We start from the raw sequence: 23,303 nt of genomic DNA, 5'->3' as shown, positions 1-23,303 counted from the left end.
GCCATCTTGGGAGCTGCCCACCACCATCTTGGGAGCTGCCCACTGCCATCTTGGGAGCTGCCCACCACCATCTTGGGAGCTGCCCGCTGCCATCTTGGGAGCTGCCCACCACCATCTTGGGAGCTGCCCGCTGCCATCTTGGGAGCTGCCCACCACCATCTTGGGAGCTGCCCGCTGCCATCTTGGGAGCTGCCCACCACCATCTTGGGAGCTGCCCGCTGCCATCTTGGGAGCTGCCCACCACCATCTTGGGAGCTGCCCGCTGCCATCTTGGGAGCTGCCCACCACCATCTTGGGAGCTGCCCGCTGCCATCTTGGGAGCTGCCCACCACCATCTTGGGAGCTGCCCGCTGCCATCTTGGGAGCTCTAAGAACAAAGACCCACCCGTAACAACATCATAATTAAACTTCTGAAAACTAAAGACAAATACAAAGTCTTAAAACAACCAGAGAAAAATGATACATTACCTATAGAGGAATACTGATTCAAATAACAGTAGATTTCACATATGAAACCATGATGGTCAGGAGGAAATGACATACTTTCTGAAAGAAAAGAACTGTTAGTTGTAAATCTTGTATCTGACTTTATTCATAATACCCCCAAATTGGAAACAACTCAAATGTCTTTTATTGGTAAAAGGATAAACAAACAAACATCAATACCACGAGAATGTCACTCAGCAATAAAAAAGAACAAATTATTAATACAAACAACAACTTAGATGAATCTCAAGTGAATTATTCTGAATGAAAGAAAAGTCTCAGGAGACTACATAGTGTATGATTCTATTTTACAGTGTTTTTGAAATAACATAATTAGAGATTGAGAACAATTTAGTGGTTGAAAGGTGTTAAGGATGAGGGAGTTGATTATGAAAGGGTAGAATGAGGTGATTTATTGTGCCACATAGTAGTTATGTATCTTGATTTTGGTTCTAGTTACATGAAGCTACATATATAAAATTTCAAGGAACTATACACACACACATACATGCACATTACTGTATGCATAATTGATAAAATCTGAATAAACTTTGAGAATTATCCCAATATCAATTTCTTAATGCTAACATTAGGAGTGTCCAGGAAAGGGGGAAAGGTATACAGCAGTTTCCTGTACATTTCTTTGCAACTTCCTGTGCATCTATACTTTTATTTTAAGATAAAAAGGTAAAACAGCCATAGGTAGACATTGTATGTTTAGATATGCTAACACAGAAAAACTCGAAATTGTTCTCAACGTCTCTCTCTGAGAATATCAGACTGCTCCTGATGCCAATAAATCTAAGGAATTTGTATTCACATTTATAGCAAAATAAAATAATATTTTTCTCTAGGATTCACGAGGAAAGAAGTAGCAGAAAGGATTGTTGTAATTGGAGAGGTTTAATAAAAAGCATAGTGTCCAACCCTCCTTTGATGAGGCCTATTGGAATTTCTGCTCTTCCACTCACTGAAAGGCACCAATCTTAAGAAGACCAAACTTTAAGATGTTTTTTTGGTAACTTACTAACAAGGGGAAATTTCCAAGCATTATATCCAGGGTGGAGCACACTCTAAGCAAACAGACTGGGCCAGAAGCAAAGAGCAATTTTACAACTGGTACGAAGTCACAATGCTATATTCTAAGAAGCCAACAACTGCCTGTGGGCACTAACCATGTGGAAATTTTAAAACAACCCAAAGGGCTGATGAAATGATGACGGAAGGACTGGAACACAAACTTATCTATTTAGCTATTTGGCTAAGAAGTAGTCCTGATACACTCCACCTACTTTCCAGTTTCAAGTCTCATTTCCTTGCTCATCTGCACAACACAGAGGTTATTCACATCTTTGAAGTGCAAGTATTCAACTAGAGAAGGCCAGCAGCAAGCAGTTTTCTTTAGAAAGCACTCAATAGGCTCAATAGTGTGCTAGCTGTTCTTTGGATACAGAGATGTACAAGATATAATCTTGGCCTTGACATTTACAGTGAAGTTGGGGATGTAAGAAAGGTGTCCTGGAAAAGGCATCTAATGTTATATATACCTGAGACAGATCTATATCTGCATCCATATCTGTATCTATATGTCTGATAGATGACATATACAGGACATTCTATAATAGTTCAGAAATGTACTATGGGCTGGGGCTAACAATAGACATTTTGAAAAGAAGACAGGACTTCAGTAAACCTTTGGCACATGGGCAGAAGGGATGGGCATAAGGCATTCTGGGCAAAAGGAATGTTGGTTGCAGAAGTGTGGAGGCACCTTTGAGAAGTATTAATTGGTGGAGCTACTAAAGAGATAAATTTAAACTCAGTATTACAAATAGCTTTCTTAAACAGGACTTCCCCAAAATAAAATACAGTACCTTGAGATGAGAACCTGGACAATACATGCATTTATTCTTATGTTAAATGACCCCTTTGTGTGGATGTTCCAGAGGGTATTCTGGGTTCAGATGGTTGTTTAAGTGTGTCCCTCCTAAAACTGAGGCTTTATGGTGATACTACAATTCTGGTTCCCAGATTCGCTATCACACTGTTCTTCTTACTTGATAAATTGGATCACACTGATAGGACTACCTGTCTATACTGCCAACAATTGTCTATTTCAATATTCTCTAGATATTGTGCTCCACAGGCCTGTTTTGAAATTCTCCTATCACCTATAGGTATTCACCAACCTCAAAATCTATTCATCTGAAAATCACTGGTTTTCTCTGTCTAAACATCCTCCTATAAGCTTGAACCAAAATTCTTATTCTAATCCTTGATTGCTTTTTAAATACATCAGAATAAATTTTATATCCACACCCCAAGTCTTCACTTCTTCAGGCTGACTTACCTTGATTAGTTCTAATATACCTTCAAAATCCTTCAGGGGCTCACTTTAATTCATTGTTTGTCATCTTAATATAGTACCCAGATTTAAATATGTAGTCTAACCAGAGCAGAATAGAATGAAACTCTATTAGCCACGTGGCTTAAGATTTCCTTTTGGTTCCAGTTGAAGCTGGTGAACTGTAATATACATAGCAGCTTTCCTCCAACATCCTAAGTAATTTAAAATGCTAGAAATAGTCTAAAAATAAACACCTAAGTTATTATTGGGTTGCAAACAAGAAGAGACTTCAGTGCATCATAAAACATGAAAATTCCTTAAAGACACAAAGCAGGTAAGATGAGATTGAACAGAATAGTTAAATGCATCCATTTCATGGGATATTATATAGTCATTAATGGTAATAAAGTACATCCATTTGAGCTAATATGAAAAAGTATACAAATATATTATTAAGTGAAAGAGAAAGATGCAGAATTATGTATAGTATATTTGTTGAATTTAGAAAAATATATTCACAGATACATATATATGCTGGAATATACTTTTTCTTAAAGAAGGAATAACAAATGCTTTATAGAATTAACTATTAGGGGAAAGATTAGTGGGTAGGAAGTGCAGGAATAAAAAGCATTCATTTTTCATTTTATAATTTTTTGAATTTTAGAAGTTTAAACTGTCTTTTATGTCAGTGGGGGCAGACATTTTATTGTCTTATTTGTGCTTTCTTGTTAAAAAGTAAATACTTATATTAATAAACAGAGTTTTATTGGAATTGCCTTTTTATCAATCATGACATAGTTTAATCAGGTTGAGTCAGAATGTTCACATCTTTTCTGCCCACTGTTTCATACGTATTTGCTGGCTAACAGTTAATTAACTGAACAAAGGAATGGGAGAGGCAATATGCAAAGGCAACCACTGTGGAAGATTTTCTTATACATTTTTTCTTCCCGTCAGAACCCTGTATGTTCATGTCCCTAAATAAACATTTCTAATCAAACATAGGAGGCATTTTGTGTTTAATAGTAAGGACTTGAAGAAGCAGATGCTAGGAACACAGGTCAGTATAGGTTAGGAGGCTACTGCAGTAGTGTAGGCAAGCAATGATGGTAGTTGGGATTAGGGTTAAAGCATAACATGTGCACATACATAAAGAGATTTGGGATACATTTTTTGAAGTGGAACTGGCAGGTCTTTGTGATAAAAGACCTGTGGTTAGTAATGAAGAGGGAATAAATCTATGACTAGAATTGCTGACACAGCTGGGGGAAATTTAATAGGCCTCTACCTACAGTAACGAGAGGATCATGAAGTCGAGGAAAGGAGTTGAACATACACAATACCATGCTTTGGCATAAATCAAATAGATGACCAGAATGATGATATTTTATGAATACTACTTGGTAGACAAAGCATGACATTTGATATTAAAGACCTGGGCTTGAGTCTCCTTTCCACTGTGTAAACAAACTCTCTGAGACTGAATTGGCCCTTTTAAAAAATGGAGATAAAAATAGTACTTAACTCACAAATGTCTTGTGAAAATGACGACAGATAACATATGTCAAAAATCTTGTAAGACTCTAAAAACATTCAAATGTTAGTTTTTAATATTATTACTATTATTTAAAAACAATACAATTAACTTCTCCTATTAAAAATTCTTGCCAGCAGCATGCCACACTGCAAATAATCTCCAACCATTAACTTTGCACTCTGTTTATCTTCTACGCTCAACATCATATTTTACAGATTTATTCATGTTGGTATTTGTAACTATAGTTAACCCATTTTAATTGCTGCATAGTATTATATTGAATGAACATGCTTCAATGTATTTATCCTTTCTCCTACTGAAGTATATTTAGAGTGTTCTTACTCTTTTTCACTATTCCAATAGTTCAAAAAATACTATCATCTGTTTTCTTGCCTGGATATGTGAACCTCTTTAAGATACACACCTGGTAAAGGGTAACATTGGTTGTAGGGCATAAATGTCTTCAGCTTTGTTGGATATTGCCAAATGTTCTTCTAAGTGTTTGAAACAATGCGTTTATCTTATCTGCAATGTATAGAGTTCCTGCTTCCTCAAAACCTTACAGACACTTTGTTTTGTTAAACTTAAAAAATGTTTGCTAAATCTAATGAGGGTGGGGGTAGGGATGGAATGTCTTTGTTTTTCAATTTACATTTTAATAAGACTATGAAACAGTATTTAATATGTTTTTCAGCCATTTATAGTTTCTTTTGGTTAATTGGCTTTTCACATCACTCTCCTGTTTGTTTTTTAATTGAGTGTTTTTGTGTAATTGTTTTGCAGTAATTACGTATTTCAGATACAAAGTCTTTTATAATTATTCACATGAGAACATTGACTCCCAATCTGTGGCTTAAATTTTAAATTGGTTTATGGCTTTTTCTAGTGTCGGATTTTGCTTTTTAAAATTTTGCCAACTTTATCCATATTTTTCCATTAGGATTTAGACATTTTACATTGTGTTTAAGAAACTTTTTTTGATGCTAAAGTCATAATAACATTCTCCTAATAACATTCTCTTCCCCTAAAATTGTCAAAAATTTGAGTTTTTGACTAGTCTGGGTTTATTTATATATATATGATATAGGTTATTTATATATAATATATATATGATATAGGTTAAAGAGATACATAATTGTTTTCTATATGGACAAGCAGTTTTCAAAACATCATTTACTGACTGATGCATCTTTTTCATTTCTGATTAGTATTGCCCATCGTAGGGGCCAAGAAAAAATTTCCCTTTTGCCCTCTGAAATTTTGCTAAAAAATTAACTGACAAAAGTCAGATTAATTGGAGAAAAGGAAAACAAATTTATTAATGTGCACACAGAGGAGAACCAAAGAGTGATTACTCTCAACCCTGCAATATAGTTCAGAGGCTTATATACAACCTTGAAGTTACAGAAAGAATGAGAGCTTGGATCCTTACCAAACAGGTTATGGTGGTAAATCAGGTTAGAGTGGCAAACAGGTTATGGGAAGGGAAGAAGAGGAGCCCTAACTAGTAAAGTTGATCTTATTAATCTTTCCTAAATCCAGACAAGGGAAGGCCTCAGAGAAAACCTGGCTGCATCATTACAGATTTTCTCTACAGATGTATATCTCCCCAGCAAATGATGGGTTTGTAGGACTACTTCTGTTTGCTGGCTCTCTGAAGAGCCAAAATATGTCAAGGAAGTACATTTTGGGGTAAAATATTTTGATTTCCTTTACCATAAAGTCTTCGTGTATGCATGGGTCTATTTCTTTGTTATCTGTTCCATTAATGTATTTTTCTGTCCATGGGTTAATATCTCACTTTGTTAATTACCATAGATTTATAACCAACCTATAACAAAATAAAACCACTTTGCTTATTTTTTGTTAATTGTGCAAATTTTGAAATTTCTTAGACTTGTAGTCTTCCATATGAATTTTAAAATCACGTTTTTTTAAGGTCTATGGGGAAAATATCTTCTAAGATTTTAAACGATATTGTGTTGGATTATAGTCTATGTTGGTGACAGTTAATGTCTATCATACTGAATTTTCCCATTTATGAACATGATAGATTTCATCATTTATTTACATTTTCATATTGTCTTTCAAATTTCTTTCAAATTGGCTGCACATCATTTAAAAAAATTATTTCTAGATTTCCTCCACTTTTTGTTGCCTTTTAAAATCATGTTTTTATTCCATTTTATAATTTTTATTGTCAGTGTAGAGAAATACACTTTGCGTATGATACTGCATCTAGTAAAGTTATTGAACTACATTAATAATGACAATGTGCTTTTTTTCTTTTTTAAACTTTATTTTTATTTTTAGCACAATGTTGAAAATAATATGTGATTGTAGATATCTTTGTGTTATAACGATTGCTAAATAATACTTCTTTAGTATTGCCATTGTAGGCCAAAAATAAAATCCTAAGCCCCCCAGCCAACTGAATGGACTCCATCTTGGCCAAGCAGATCCCAGAGAAACTTGAAAAACTGAGTTCTTGGCCATGACAAGACAGAAGGTCAGACAGGTTTCCTTATACTCCCCTCCTTTTGGAATTCAGGTACAAGTGACCAGCATTAACATTAAAATAGAGACCATAAGACAAAACAAACTCTTTGTGGCAATAAGACACCAAATTAGAACCTGACTCTGGTATAGCATCATGTGACAGATAGCAGACCCTAAAGGAAGTAAAAATATTTTCCCCTTAAATATATTTCTTTGACATATTTTTAAATGGCCCTGCAAAGCCTTCTTTTGTGGGGAAAATTTGCATCTATAGACCATCTCCATTAAGGCAGCCAGGCCTTCCCTTTCTAGGTCTTTCTCACATCTAGGTGAGGTTAAATGAGAGTCAGATACCTTTAAGGTTTGATAAGAGACATTTACCTTCTATGCCGTCTGAAAGCTGCTACCTATGAGGCTTCATCTACATAACAAAAATCTTGGTCTTCACACCCTCCCTTATCTTAACTCAAGCATTTCTTTCTTTCTACTGACTTAATCCCTCAGACAAAGTGTAACTCTTTTAACCAGTTGCCAATCAGAAAATTTTTGAATCCACCTCTTGCCTGTAAACCCCACTTCAAGATATCCCACCTATCTAGACTGAACCAATGTACACCTTTATTGATTTATGATTTTCCTTATAATTCCTGTCTTCCCAAAATGTATAAAACCAAACTATAACCCAACCACCTTGGGCACCCTTTCTCAGGACTTCTTGAGACCATTTCCTGTGCCATAGCTACTCATACTGGCTCAGAATAAACCTCTTTAAATATTTTGGAGAGTTTTTTTTTTTTTTTCATTAACACCATTAAGAATAATGTTTATTCTAGATTGAGCATGATGTTTACTCTAGGTTTTTGGTAGAAAACATTTATCAGTTTAAGAAAATTTCTTTTTATTTCTAAATAGCTATTTGTAAATAGCTGTTCTCATGGAGAAGTGATTTTTATCTAATAATTTTTCTGGATTGTTGGGGCTGAGGAAACAATACTTCAAAATGAAGGCCTCAGAAGCAAAAGTTTTCTCTGATCTTCTCCTTCCCTCCTGTCTCTCAATCTTATTCTCACCTGAGGTTAGCCATACAGATTAGAATCCCTCTTCTCCAAGGTGGGTCATAGAAGGCAGAACCCCTTTTCCCCAAAGCCAGCCATAAAACCCAAAAATATTGCTCTAACTATCCCTCCACCTTTCTGTATCAAAGCTGGCCATAAAGAAAAGATCTGACCTACCTTGTTTGACTTTGGGTCATAAGATCCCCATTCCAGAGAGGGCCCTGCCCCACACCCAGAAGAAAGGAAAGTGTGCTCAGAGAGGCCAAGAAGACTCTAGACAGAAAAGCAGAAAGGCCTTGCTAGGTTTCCCCTCTTAGTCTATTAGCATTGGATCCTACCTTTTTGTCCAATCATATTTCTACATGGTTGTCCATACTTTGTTGAAAATAAGCATTAAAATGGACAATTTCTCCTTCTTTGGGTCTTCATTCTAAAGACTCCTGTGTATACACATTAAATACATTTGTATCCTTTTTTTTCCTAATTAACCTACCTTTTGCTAGGTAATTTTTCAGTGAACCTTCAGAGGGCCAAGAACTTGGCCCCTATAAGAGCCACTGAAATGAGCATACTTCTCCTTTAATCGGTCATCAATTATTTGATGAGTTTTCTGAGGGAGCCCACCTAGTTGCAATGCTTTTTTTTTTTCTGGCAGACTGCTGAACTAATTTTTGTTTTGTTTTGTTTTGTTTTTTGTTTTTTTTTGTTTGTTTGTATTTGAGACGGAGTCTCGCTCTGTTGCCCAGGCCGGAGTGCAGTGGCGCAATTTTGGCTCACTGCAACCTCCACCTCCCGGGTTCAAGCGATTCCTCTGCCTCAGCCTCCTGAGTAGCTAGGACTACAGGTGTGTACCACCATGCCCAGCTAATTTTTTGTATTTTTAGTAGAGACAGGGTTTCACCATGTTGGCCAGGCTGGCACTGAACTCCTGACCTCAAGCAATTCACCCGTCTCGGCCTTCCAAAGTGCTGGGAGATTACAGGCATGAGCCACTGTGCCCGGCCTATTGAACTAGTTTTAGAGATATTTTAACTTGGGACTTTTGCATTTATGTTCACAAGATTTGTCTATACTTTTCTTGTACATTCCTTGTCTCTTTGTTATCAAGGTTAGATTAGCCTTATAAATAGATCTACCATTTTTATTCTGTGACAATTTGTGTTAAGGTAAGGTATGCTAAAACTTAAAAATGTAGTAAGATTCACCCATGAAATAGTTTGGGCCTGCTGTTTTGAGGGGCAAGTCTGGGGAAAATGGTAATTTAGTTGCTAAATATCTGTGATGTTATTTTACTAAGATTTTTTTAAATTTCTGATTATTAATATCCACAATAAAAATTTTGTATAATTTTGTTCATTTATTTTTTAATTTTATGAAATGAATATTTTGTTATTTGTAAAATCTCTGTCTTATTTGACAAAACCTTTCCTGATCCAAATATTATTTATTTTTGCCTTTTTCTCTGGTTTCGTAATCATCCCTGACAGAGGTTTATCTATTTTATTAGGCCTGTCGAATAACTGATTCTCTTAGTTTTTTTCTCTGTTTTCCACTTTTAAAATTTCTGTTCTTATCTCTAGTATCTTATTAATTCTATATTCTTTAGGTTTACCCTGTTATTTTTTTCCCTAGCTTTTTTTGAGCCTAACCTTTAACTCATTCATGTTCAATCTCTCCTCACTTTTAATATGATAATTTGTTGCTATAATTTTATCTTAAATACTTAGTTAGCTGTATCACAATTTAAAACTTAGTTTTGACAAGGGTAGTTGGTTAAAACATTTTGTAACTTCAATTTTTATTTCCTTTTTTATAAATACATTATTTCAATAGTGCATTTCCAGTTTCACCATCTCTTACACATACTTTATTGTTAATTTTTAGTAAAGTTTTTGTGTTGAAAGAAAACAGTTTGTGGACTTTTAGTGTTTAAAATTATTTTAAACAAGGTCAAATTTTAAATATTTATCATGTCCTTGAAACAAACACGTTTCCTTTACTTGGACATTTCTATATATATCTACAAATCTATCTTGTTAATTTTGTTATTCAAACCTTGAGAATTTTTCCTGTGTGACATTATAGTCTTTGAGAGCATTGTGTTGAATCACTTACTGAGTTCATGGTTTTATAAATTGCTTTTCATAATGTCTCAATTTTTGCTTCATGTATGTAAAATCTATATTCTTCATACACTTTAGTTTTTCTATATTCTTAGTTGATTATTTCTTGTTTCATTGTATATTGCCCTCGATTATTACTGCCTTTTTGCCCTCATTTTATTTTATGTGAAATTAAAATGCTTTATCAGCTTTCTACTGTTAACATTTTTAAAGTGTCCATATAAGCTCGTTTTAGGCATTTCTCTTTCTTTGTGTACATATTTATGTGTATGTATATTCAGTTTGAAACTCTGTCTTTTAATAGGTGAGTTTATTGGTTTCTGTTATGATTACTGATATCTGTAATTGTTCCTATCATCTTTATTTTGTGCATTATTTACTTGTTTTGTTTATCATGCTTATACTCTTGTGTTGAATGGATAATGTTTATTGCAGTTATTATATTTTCAGTTAAAATTTGAATGCTATGATTATTTTAAATTTTAAGACAATTTTATTTAAAATTTTACCATAAAATTTTAATATGCATCCTTACTTTTAGACTTCTCTAAGAAAGTATGAATTAATTCCATATCTCTACTTTCCTCCCAAAGAAGACAAAATTTTAGGCAACCTTAGTAACTCATTCTAAAACACTTCCTCCATACTCCCACCCATATCTGATGTTATCACTGTCTAGTCTTTAGAATTTTCCTTTCATTATTAAGCACAAGCATAAATCTACTTACACACACAAAATTTACTTATCTTTAAATATCAATGATTAAATATACTTATATTTTAAAATTAATTTTATTCTCATTCTTATTTCCCTAACTTTATGTTCAATTTATTTTTTATTTATTTAGTATTATTCACTATTTAGTATTTAACTTTCTGCTGTTTTTTTTTTTTTTTTTAGATGGAGTCTCACTCTGTCACCAGGCTGGTGTATAATGGTGCTATCTCAGCTCACTGCAACATCTGACATCCTTGTTCAAGCAATTCTCCTGCCTCAGCCTCCCGAGTAGCTGGGATTATAGGCACGCACCACCACACCAAGCTAATTTTTGTATTTTTAGTAGAGACAGGGTTTCACCATGTTGGCCAGGATGGCCTCGATCTCCTGACCTCATGATCCACCTGCCTCGGCCTCCCAAAGTGCTGGGTTTACAGGCGTGAGCCACCGCGCCCAGCCAACTTTTTGCTTTTATATGTCTTTCAGTAAGGGTCTGTTGCTAGTAAACTTAGTCCTGATTGGTGTGAAAATATATCTTAAACCCCACACTTGAATTAATTTCAGGTGCAGGGTTATTTTCCATCAGCATTTTGACACTATTATGCCATCATCTATTATTACTAAGCCATTGTTCTAAATATAAAGTTGGTGGTGAGAGTGCTTGCTTTTCTTTCACGGATAACCTGCTTTTCTCTCTGGTATCCTTTTTGCTTTTTTTTTCTTCAATATTTTAAAATTTTTCCCTGTGGATTTATATTTAAAATTTGCTTCAAATTTAGGAGTTATTTTAAATTATATACTTCTTCAAATCTTTAAATATCTTATTTTTCCCCTGTAATATACATCTCCCCCATTCTCTGACTATTCTCTACCTTAGGAACTCATAATAGACATAATTAGAACCACTTAATCAGCATTATTTTCATCTAACTTATTTACTTATTTTCATCTTTTAGACCTTTGTACTACAGTCAGGGTAATATAGCTGTATTCTGTGCTGTATTCATCATTGTTAACTTTCAACTCATGAATTTATTTTTGTATTAATGTACTCATTCTAGGGCTTACTTCATTTGTTGAGTTTTTTTTTCAATTTCGATAACTAAATACACACACGTAAACACACAGAGAATATATTAAGAGAAAAAGAGCTATTTACTTTCTGAATTATCTAATTAAATAATTTCATATGTCCTTGTTATTGTTTAACATTTGATTTTTCCATAATTTTTCTTATTTTTCTAGTTTTTCTTTCATCAATTATTTCTCTGAGGATAGTAAACATACTTATTTTACAGTCTTTGGATCTCCTTTTTTAGTTTTAACTGGAGCAAAATCATCTTTTGATTGCTGATTATTTAATCTGCCTTTCTCAGTGTTAGATATTTTCCTCTTGTTAAGTCTGAGTTTTTAGTCTAGTCTTGACTAATAACTCTCTTTCATTTCTTACCATCTCTCCTACTCTCTTCCTGCCTAGTGGTCTTAGAGTTGCCTTCTTCTGGTGCTTCTAACTGAAGAGTATCCATGGAGTACTGCTGATCCAATGACCAATTCAGCAGGCACTTTGGCTAAGCTACTACTTATAAATTTATGTCTGTGTCCACCTCTAGGCAGTGTTCAGAAGTAACTTAATTCAACCTCCACCCCTGAATAGGGATAACCTTCCCAAGGCTTTGGTCTCTGGCAGTGAGTCTGGATCTGGACTCATACTCTGGCTGGAGGACTTTTAGCCTATTTAACATAGGAAATGATCTCTCAGCTGCCTCTGCCTTCATTTGGACCTGGAGACTATCAGCTGAGACTGTTGAGTTCTGCTCTTCACTTTGCATATTTCCATGCTATTTTTAGTCGAGAAAGATGATTACCTTATATATTGTGTTTTCCTTTTCTTTTTCTTATTAGATTTTCTTTCTCACTGCCATACGCTTGAAGAAGAAAGAATGTTTCTTTCCCAGGCTGGAGTGCAGTGGCGTGATCTTGGCTTGCTGCAACTTCTGCCTCCTGGGTTCAAGGGATTCTCCTGCCCCAGCCTCCGGAGTAGCTGGGAATATAGGCACACATCATCACACCTGGCTAATTTTTTTGTATTTTTAGTAGAGATGGGGTTTCACCATGTTGGCCAGGCTGGTCTCAAACTCCTGACCTCAAGTGATCCACCTGCCTAAGCCTCCCAAAGTGTTGGGATTACAGGTGTGGGCCACTGCACCTGGCTAGAAAGAATGCTCCTTAATCAGCCATATCAGAGTATCTTTTAAAGACACTTGTATTTAATCTCACTTAGAGATTTACATTTCTCATATAGGAAAGATTCATTTGTAAGTTTTAGCCTGTCATCAACTTCTACCACCAGCAGAGAGTAGACTGCTAAAGATAATTGCAGACCAGAGACAATTACGTTTTGATACATTAATAGTTTTAGGAAAATACATGAACTACAGAGGTCTGCTTAGCATCATGGTGTGTTGTGTCTCTTATGTGAGGGGTCGTAAGGTACTGGGGGAAGTAGAGAGAATTTCAGGATCTCAGCAAAAAACAATCAAAAAGGAATAATTAAGGTGACAAAGGAATTTCACAATTAGGCTAATGAGAGGCAAGCATATATCTGCTTAAACCTATGTGAGGAACCAAAAATTCCTGTGTTTTAGATGCTATTGGCAAGTCCTAATCGTAACTGTCTAACGTTCATGATGAACTCTAAAACTGATTCTTTATGTATTCCTATTTAATATTTCCTGCTGATGTGTTACCTTGGCTAAGACAGCTACATTCTCTGTTTTTCATTTTCTATTCATAGAATACCTGGTTATTACTTATTATAATATTCATAGCATTATCTTGATTGGTAACTTAGTACCAGAAATACATGTGAACATGTTTGCTGCTGCAACACAAATAGCCTTCTATTTTATGTATATATAATACATAAAATATACATAAAATAGAAAAAATATATAAATAAAATAACAAAATAACAAATTTAAATTTAAATTTATTCAAGTAAATATCTAAAAACATCCTTGTAGCTTGAGTAGATAACTCATACACTCATTTAGAACATTTTGATTCGAACTACTTAAATCTCCTATCGTCAACATACATCCCTAAAAATACAACATTAATAACATAATAATATCTCATAACTAGCTAATTTAAGCTGAGTCACACAAAATACTAGGAAGGGCAAAACACCTTGTGACTTTAAAGGCTGTAAAAAAATCTTCCGCTGTGTATTCAACTAAAAATTGTTGAGTACATATTACATGGAAGACATTAAAAACTACCTTCTGTGGGGCTATAAAATGATAGGATATTATTTCAGTCAATACAATTATAATATAGTAGTATAGATGAGGCAAAGTAGGAGGGAATATTAATTCCCTCCTAGTATAGATTATGCCTATCTTATTTACTAATAAATTCCCAATTTTTAGCTGGGCATCTGGTCGTCCCGAATTAAAATTGCATTTCTGAGCTCCTTCGAAGCAGGTGTGCCCATGTAAATAAGTTTTGAGCAATAGTACATAGTGTCTGGAGGGCTATCATGACATGAATATAAATAGAGGGGACATACCCTCTCGTTTCTTTCTTCCTCTCTATTTGCTGGAATGCATGTGTGATGGCTAGAGCTGAAGCAACTATCTTAGGCAATGCAGAGGAAAATACAGACGTGAGTATACAACAATAAAAAATGAAGCCATATTTATGATGAAGTGGAGTAACATAACAGACCTAAACTATCTTTCTCTAAAGTGCTTTTATGTGGTGAAAAATAAGATCCAATCTTCTTTAAGCTACCATAACTTGGAGTTTTCTGTGCAGGCAATCTTAATTCTAAATGAAAGAGATATGTAAACACCTTACAGTGAAATGCCATAAGTTCAATAACAGAGGAATAAACCTCTATAGGTGTTCAAAAGAAAAGATGGTTCCACTCTTCTTCACAGGTTTCAAAAATGTCCCACAATTTCCAAAAATTTTAAGTTTACAATCAATGTAATAAATCACACAAGGAAACACGGTACCATTAATAAAACAAACATCAGATACAGACCCAGAAGGATGCTAAATATCAGTATCAAAAACAAAATATATCTAAAATATTTAAATAAATTTAAAAAATATGAATAAAGCCCAAGTGACCATAAAAAAAGAGCTACAGCTGGGCGTGGTGCCTCAAACCTCTAATCCCAGCACTTAGGGAGGCCAAGGTGGGCAAATCGCTCGAGCCTAGGAGTTTGAGACCAGCCTGGGCAACACGGCGAAACCCCATCTCTGCAAAAAAAATACAAAAAAATTAGCTGGCTGTTGTGGTGCATGCTTGTAGTCCCAGCTACTCAGGAAACTGAAGTGGGAGGATCACTGGAGCCCAGGAGTTTGAGTCTGCAGTGAGCTGCGATTGCACCACTGCACTCCAGCCAGGGCAACAGAGCAAGACCTTGTCTCAAAAACAAAAGAAAAAAGAAAAAAAAAAAAAAGCTTCAGATTTGAAAAATATGCAAATTACATTTCTTAGAAATAAAATCATAAAGAGGAAATTTATGTATAAGAATTCCAGCTTCCATTAATGGTACAGCACTTTAGTCATACCAACCCTCCAGAAAACAAAAACTATAAAATCTGGAAAAAAATACCAAGAAAACCTACGAGAATACCAAAAAATCTGCATTCTAATCTAGTGATTTGAATACAGTGGACAGCAACTAAAAACAGCAGAAATGGAAGAGAAGTCAACTATTGAAAGACAGGAATTGCACTTAGTGAATTTTGAGTCTTTACTCCATTTTGCCAAAAGGCACTTTCTGATCCATGTATCATGTTGTAGCGTAAAATCTCACTCTTACTGTCTTGACATGTTAGAGGAAGAGTTTAATGATGGCACAATGGCTAGAAAAATAAGGTTAAAAATCCTGAAACAAAGAGAAATGCAGAGGGGTAAGCCCCAAAATCAACGTGTGAACCCTGCTCAAATTATAACCATCAAAGGACATATGTGCAGAGAAGCTTCCAAGAATCCTGCACAAAACAAGTCTTGAAGACAAATTGAATGGTAATTTCATCTGGTAGCTACCACAGGAGAGACAGACTTAAAAGTTCAAGTCCAGACAAGATAACTGTTTGTAGAACATAGGTGAGTCCATGTTTTGTACAATGTATCACCTACTCTGTCCATTATATATTTTTAATTATAAGACATACAACAAGAGAAAAAATGTGAAATATAGTAATAAGAAAAAAAAGCCTCTAATGCCAACCACAAAATGTCAAAGATGTTGAGATTAGTAAATAAATAGATTAAAATAGCTAACATATGTTCTAGAACTTTAAGGAAATTATAGTCATGATATCTAAACAGATGAGCAATATCAGCAAAGAGTAAAATCATAAACATGAACACAATGCGAATTTTAGAATTGAATAACTAAAATGAAGAATTTACTGGATGATCTTAACAGCAGGTTAGAGCAAAAGAAAAAGCCAATGAACTTGAAAATATGTCATTAGAAATTACCTGTCTGAAGAATAAAAGATCAGAGCCTCAGTGACTTTTGGGACACGGTTAAATAATCTAATATATGTTTTTGTAGTCCCAGCAGGAAAGAAAAAAGAAAAAGACAGATAAGATGTTTGAAGAAAACATGATCAAAACTTTAAAAGAAAAAAAAATAAGATCTTTACTTCTGTACTTATAGGTCAGTGTAACAGGTTTTATAAGCTCAATAAAGATGCAAAGAAAAGATTGTACTCAAAATGTTGAAATACAAAGATAGAAGATCTTAAAAGCATCTAGAGAAAAAGGATCCATTATATAAATAAGAAAAAAAATAAGGCCGGGCACGGTGGCTTACACCTGTAATCCTAGCACTTTGGGAGGCCGAGGCGGGCGGATCACCTGAGGTCAGGAGTTTGAGACCAGCCTGACCAACATGGAGAAACCCTGTCTCTACTAAAAATACAAAAAATTAGCCGGATGTGATGGCGCATGCCTGTAATCCCAGCTACTCGGGAGGCTGAAGCAGGAGAATTGCTTGAACCTGGGAGGCAGAGGTTGCAGTGAGCCGAGATCTCACCATTGCACTCCAGCCTTGGCAACAAGAGCGAAACTCTATCTCAAAAAAAAAAAAAAAAGAAGAAGAAGAAAAGAAAAGGAACAGCTGAATTCTCAACAGATACAGTAGAGTACAGTGAAAATATGACACCTATGACATCCTTCAAGTCCTAGTAAGGCTGGCAATTAGTGAAGGAATGAGCATGATTACTTGCAGGTGGGTAAGAGCAATACAAATGAGGCCAAACAGGTTAGCACAAGGACCCCAGTCAGTAACGCATGATGCTCCAGAAAGGGGCCAGGAAAGATATCTGTGGCCACCTGCAGTTGGCAACTTCTTTGTCAAAGTAGGAACTGTTGGAGGGAAAGTCCCAAAGGCCGAGCATACGTAGTAGTAAAGAACGATGTCCCTAAGGTGAACTTTGATCATTATAATAGTAAAAAACACACCCCTGGGTGGAAATTTTAAATGCTAATGAGACATGCGATGTATGTGCTAGCGTGTACAGTGACTGTGGAATGCCAGGAGACCACCCAGGACATGACTAACAACAATGACCGTTCCTTCCCCTTCATGAATAATCATGTAAGACACCCATAAAGGGAGTTTCCTCAGTGCCAGTAGGCACTGTCTCATTCTCAAGGAGCCTGCTCTGACCCAGCTATCAGAGTGTACTTTTGCTTTGCAGTAAACTTCTTGCCTCCTCTTACTTTGGACTCACTCTCAAATTCTTCTGTGCAGCAAAGTAAAAAACCTGAACACTAAAACAACAACACTAGAACAACAGTCTGTGAAACAGCATCTTATATCCAGTGATATCTTTCAAAAATGAAGGAGAGGCCGGGCATGGTGGCTCACGCCTGTAATCCCTGCACTTTGGGAGTCCGAGGCGGGTGAATCACAAGGTCAGGAGTTTGAGAGCAGGCTGGCCAACATGGTGAAACCCCGTCTCTACTAAAAATACAAAAAATTAGCCAGGTGTAGTGGCGGGCACCTGTAATCCCAGCTACTCGGGAGGCTGAGGCAGGAGAATTGCTTGAACTGGGAGGTGGAGGTCGCAGTGAGCCGAGATCACACCACTGCACTCCAGCCCTGGCGACAGATTGAGACTCCATCTCAAAAAAGAAAAAAAAAAAAAGGAGAAATGAAGATATTTTCAGGTAAATGAAAACTGATTTTCTCACAAGGAGGCATAAACTGTGAAAAATGCTAAAGGAAATTATAAGTGCTGATGGAAAAATGATACCAGATGGAAACGTAAAGCTACAGAAGGAAATAAGAAGCACCAAAAAATAGAAAATATGAAGATAAATATAGATGACTGCATGAAACAACATGGAGAAACCATAACTTTATATTACTAAGTGAAATAAGACATTCTGAGATGATTCCAACTACATAACATTCTGGAAAGGTGAAACCATGAGGACAGTAGAAAGATCAGTGGCTGCTGAGGTGTTAGAGGACTGGTGATTAATAGGTGGAACACAGAGGATTCTTAGGACAGTGAAACTGTTCTATATTATACTATAGTTGTAGATACATGTATTATGAATTTGTCCAAACCCATAGATTGTACGATACCAAGTGTGAACCCTAACGTAGGCTATGGACTTTGCATGATAACAATGTATCAATGTAAGTTCATCAATTATAACAAATATACTACTCACCTGTGAGATGTGATGGTATGGAAGCTGAGTATGTGTGTGGGCAGATGATATGTGGGAAATCTCTGTACTTTCTGTTCAGTTTTGCTATGAACCTAAACAATGTCTATTAAAAGACATTTTAGCCTAAGAGAAATAAAAACATGTGGCCATAAGTTCCAGACCAGCCTGGCCAACACAGTGAAACCCCATCTCTACTAAAAACACAAAAATTAGCTGGGCATGGTGGCAAGCACCAGTAATCCCAGTTACTTGGGAGGCTGAGGCAGGAGAATCACTTGAACCTGGGAGGCAGAGGTTGCAGTGAGCCGTGATCGTGCCACTGCACTCCAGCCTGGACAACAGACCTAGACTCCATCTCAAAAAAAAAAAAAAAAAAAAAAAGTACAGGAATGTTTATAGAAGCATTACTCATAAAAGCCAAAAAGTGGAAACAACACAAATGTCCATCAATGGAAAATGGATTAAAAAATGTGGAATCTATACAACGGAATATTATTTGGCTGTAAAAAGGAATGCAGTATTAATGGATGCTAAAACATGGATAAATCTCACAAACATTATTCTAGGTGGAAGAAGTCAGTCACAAAAGAATATGCATTATGTTATTTCATTCATGTCAAAGTCTAGAACACAGAAATCTATAGCGATAGAAAGTAGATGTAGTTGCTTAAGGTTGAGGGTAGGCAGTGGGGAGATAGGCAGTCCTTAGGTAAAGGGTGTGGGGTTTCTTTTTGAGGTGGTGAAAATGTTCTAAAATTGACTCCATGGTGGTGGTTGCACATATCTGTGAATATACTAAAAAACTTTGAATTATACACTTAAATGGGGGAATTGAATGCTATGTAAATTAAATCTCAATAAAACTTAAAAAATAAAATGAGGGCTGGGTGTGGTGGCCCACACCTGTAATCCCAACACTTTGGGAGACCGAGGTGGGCTGATCACCTGAGACCAGGAGTTCAAGACCAGCCTGGCCAACATGGTGAAACCCCGTCTCTACTAAAAATACAAAAATTAGTCAGGCCTGGTGGCACATGCCTGTAATCCCAGCTACTAGGGAGGCTGAGGCAGGAGAATCACTTGAACCCAGGAGGCGGAGGTTGCAGTGAGCTGAGATCACGCCACTGCCATCTAGCCTGGGTGACAGAGCAAGACTCTGTCTCAAAAAATAAAATAGAATAAAATAAAAATAAAATAAATTAGATATGCCTACAGATGTATTCGAATGAATAAATATATCTTAAAAGAAGAAAATTCTGACATTACAAAGTGTTGGTAAGGATGTGAAGCAACTGGAATTTTCATCCACTGTGGTGGAAAATGTAAAATATTACAGCTACTTTGGGATTTTTGCAATCTCTTATAAAGTTAAACATTCACTTATGTGATTCAGCAATCCCACTTATAAGCATTTATCCAAGAGAAATAAAAGCATAAGTCCTCACAAATCTGTACAGAAGTAATTATAGTTGCTTTATTTACAGTGTAAAAATCAAGAAGTATCAAGAAGTAATTCAAATGTCCATCAACTTTTTAATGGATAAACAAATTGTTGTACATCTATACAATGAATAGCATTTGGAAATTGCCATACAACAACAAAGTTGAATCTCACATGCATTATGCTAAGTGAAAAACACCAGACTGAAAAAGCTACATACTGTATGGTTCCATTTATATGTTATTTTGGAAAAGGCAAAACTGTTTTTAAAGGATATAGTCAATAGTTGCCAGAGGTTGGGAGTGGATAAAGGTGATTGAATCCAAAATATAACAGGAAACTACTGGGTGTAATGAACAAGTTTTATATTTTTATTTCAGTTGTGATTACATGGATGCATGTATTTGTTAAAAATCTTTGAGCTGTACCACTAAAAATGACAATTTTATGTATGTAAATTATAACTCAAAAAACCTAACTCAAAAAAAAATCAATACTAAGACCTGTTTTATTATACAAAGACAAAATTTACTTCAGGCATGCTGGGAAAGTTCAACATGAAAGTTTAATATGAGGTAATTATTAAAGTAATTCATCACATATGATTTTGATGGAAACCTGAAAGGCAATTGGTAAAACTGAAAATCTAATCTCCATTCATAAAAGCATTTAAAGGATGAATTTGAGAAAACTTTTCAAAGATTCTTAACACAGTTTTCAAAATAGAAACAAAATAAATATTTAGTATAAAACCTAATAGAACCTATATGGAAGAAACTATAAAACTTGGAGTCATGTAAAATTACACAAGAAATAATGGAAAAACACTATTTTCCTTCCCTTTCTCTTTTCTTTTCTTTTCTTTTTCTTTTTTTTTTTTTTTTTGAGATGAAGTCTCACTCTGTCACCCAGGCTGGAGTGCAATGGTGTGATCTTAGCTCACTGCAATCTCTGCCTCCCACGATCAAGCAATTCTCCTGCCTCAGCCTCCTTTGTAGCTGGGATTACAGGCACGCGCCACCATGCCTAGCTAATTTTTATATTTTTAGTAAAGACGGGGTTTTGTTGTGTTAGCCAGGCAGGTCTAGAACTCCTGACCTCAGGTGATCCTGCCTGACTCGGCCTCCCAAAGTGCTGGGATTACAGGCGTGAGCCACTGCACCCAGCCTGAAAGACACTATTTTTCCAAAGGAGATGACCCTATAGTGTATATCTGGATCTTTTTTTCCAAATTAGCATAAAAATATAAATAATTTTTTTAACTTTTCAAAATAATTCTAAATGTTTCAGTGGAGGACTACATATGTAAGATTTGTCAAAGACTGAAGAAATTACTGAGTAAAGACTTGCCCTATGAGATAGTAAAAGTATGTAGAAACCACAGTAATTTCAATAGTCTGCTAATGGCATGAGATTGGTGGGGAAATCCATGAAACAGAAAAAAAAGTTCATCATAAACTTATCAAAGTTAGTTCATGCAACAGTCGCATTTTAAGTTAGTGGAGAAAAAAACCTTGTTCATCTAGTCAATGGTGCTGGGAATTGTGTAAATGATTGTAACAGTTAAAAAGATAAATACTGCAAGTTCTCACTTGTATGTGGGAGTTAAAAAATTTGATCACATGGAGGCAAAGAGTGTAAAGATAGGTAACAGAGACTGGGAAGGGTGAGTGGGGGGATGGGGAGAGAATAAAGAGAATGGGTTAAAGGGTACAAACATACAGTAGGAGAGAAGGAATAGATTAAATGCTTGATAGCAGAGTAGGGTTACTATAATGAACAAAAAATGTATTGTACTTAGGCGATGGACATCTTAAATACCCTGACTTGATCACTATGCATTACATACACGTATCAAAATTTCTCATGTACCCAATACATTTATACAAACAAACAAAAACAAGAAAATTAAGCAAAAAAAGAAAAAAAAAACCTTTGCTTACCAAAAATAAATGATGATAAAAATACAAGTATGCTTTGTATTTCAATTCATAAGTATTAATTTCAAATACATATATAAGTATAAATGAAAGAGGCAAACCATAAAATAAAATATTAAAAGCTATGCTCACATTAAAAAAGTATATACTAAAAATAAAAACTCAACTTTAAAGAAAAATAAACAGAAAAATTTATTCTGTATATGGTAGGCTAAATGTTATTATCATTAATACTAAATATATATTAAATATATTAACTATCTCATTCTATACCTAAGTCCCCCAAAATAAATTATGGACATAAAATACAATTGCAGGTAAAGAAACAAAGGTTGAAAAGAAAGAAAAGTAAAATAGAAAGACAAATAACCAATTAATATTAAAAATATTTTCAACCAAAGAAATGCAAAATGAATCTATGATATTACTGTAATTATTGTTGTTTTGTGTTATTTAAATTAGAAAAATTAAAATAAAAATTATAGCACTGCATTTGCTCTGTAATAAGTACGCTTTTACATTGCTGGCAAGAACGCAAATTTGTTCAGAGTTTTAAAAGAAAATTTGGCAATATGGATCAGTAAGTCTTAAAAATACATATTTCTCTTGTTTCTATTATTATTATTCCATTACTAAAAATTTATGCTAAGAAAGGATCAGAAATTGGTGTATCCTCATTGCAACATTATTGTGACATAAAATATATTGTAACATTCAAAAATTACTGTCCTCAATAATATTTCATGGCATTGGAAATTCTCAAGTTATATTATCAAATGAGAAAATTAAGTTACAAAGAGTATGTGCACTTGAGACTAAACTCACTTTGAAAATTTCAGCAGTGAGCTATCCTCTTTCTACATATTAACAGCATATACTCCTTAAGGTTAACTGTGGTTACTATGTCTATGTGGTAGAACTAAGGCTGTTTGAGATTTGTGGAAAGAATAAGCAGAATATGGTTGGAAGATAATAAGATATAAATAAAAGGAATGTAAAAAATTTAGAACCCAACGTTGAAGGAAGAAAGTGGTAGAAAATTATCATGCAATTTTGCTAATTTCCTAGTAGCTCTTAGGATTCTAAGAACAGGTGAGAAGTTGGTGGCCCAGGTTTGTGGATGACATGGGGGAAATGGTAAAGGCCAAAAGTCTGACTCAGTCTGACCATGCAAGGATATCAATTAAAGCACTTAATAGTTTCTAAACTGTAGACTTTGTTTCTACAGGCTAGTTAGGGAAGCCAATGATATTAAAAACTGCTGTGATCGACTTAGAAAATACTGTAAGAGCAAGGGACCAAAGATCATAATGAGGTATTGAAATGTAAAAGACGCTGGATAACCAAAGCAATCTGGAGCAAAAAGAACAAAAGATGGTGAGAGGCATCATACTACCTGACTTCAAAATATTCTACAAATCTATTGTAACCAAA

Source organism: Pan paniscus, chromosome X (assembly GCF_029289425.2).
Source record: "Pan paniscus chromosome X, NHGRI_mPanPan1-v2.0_pri, whole genome shotgun sequence".
Taxonomy (NCBI): Eukaryota; Metazoa; Chordata; class Mammalia; order Primates; family Hominidae; genus Pan; species Pan paniscus.
The sequence above is the reverse complement of the archived record's forward strand: the minus strand, read 5'-3'. Positions refer to the sequence as shown.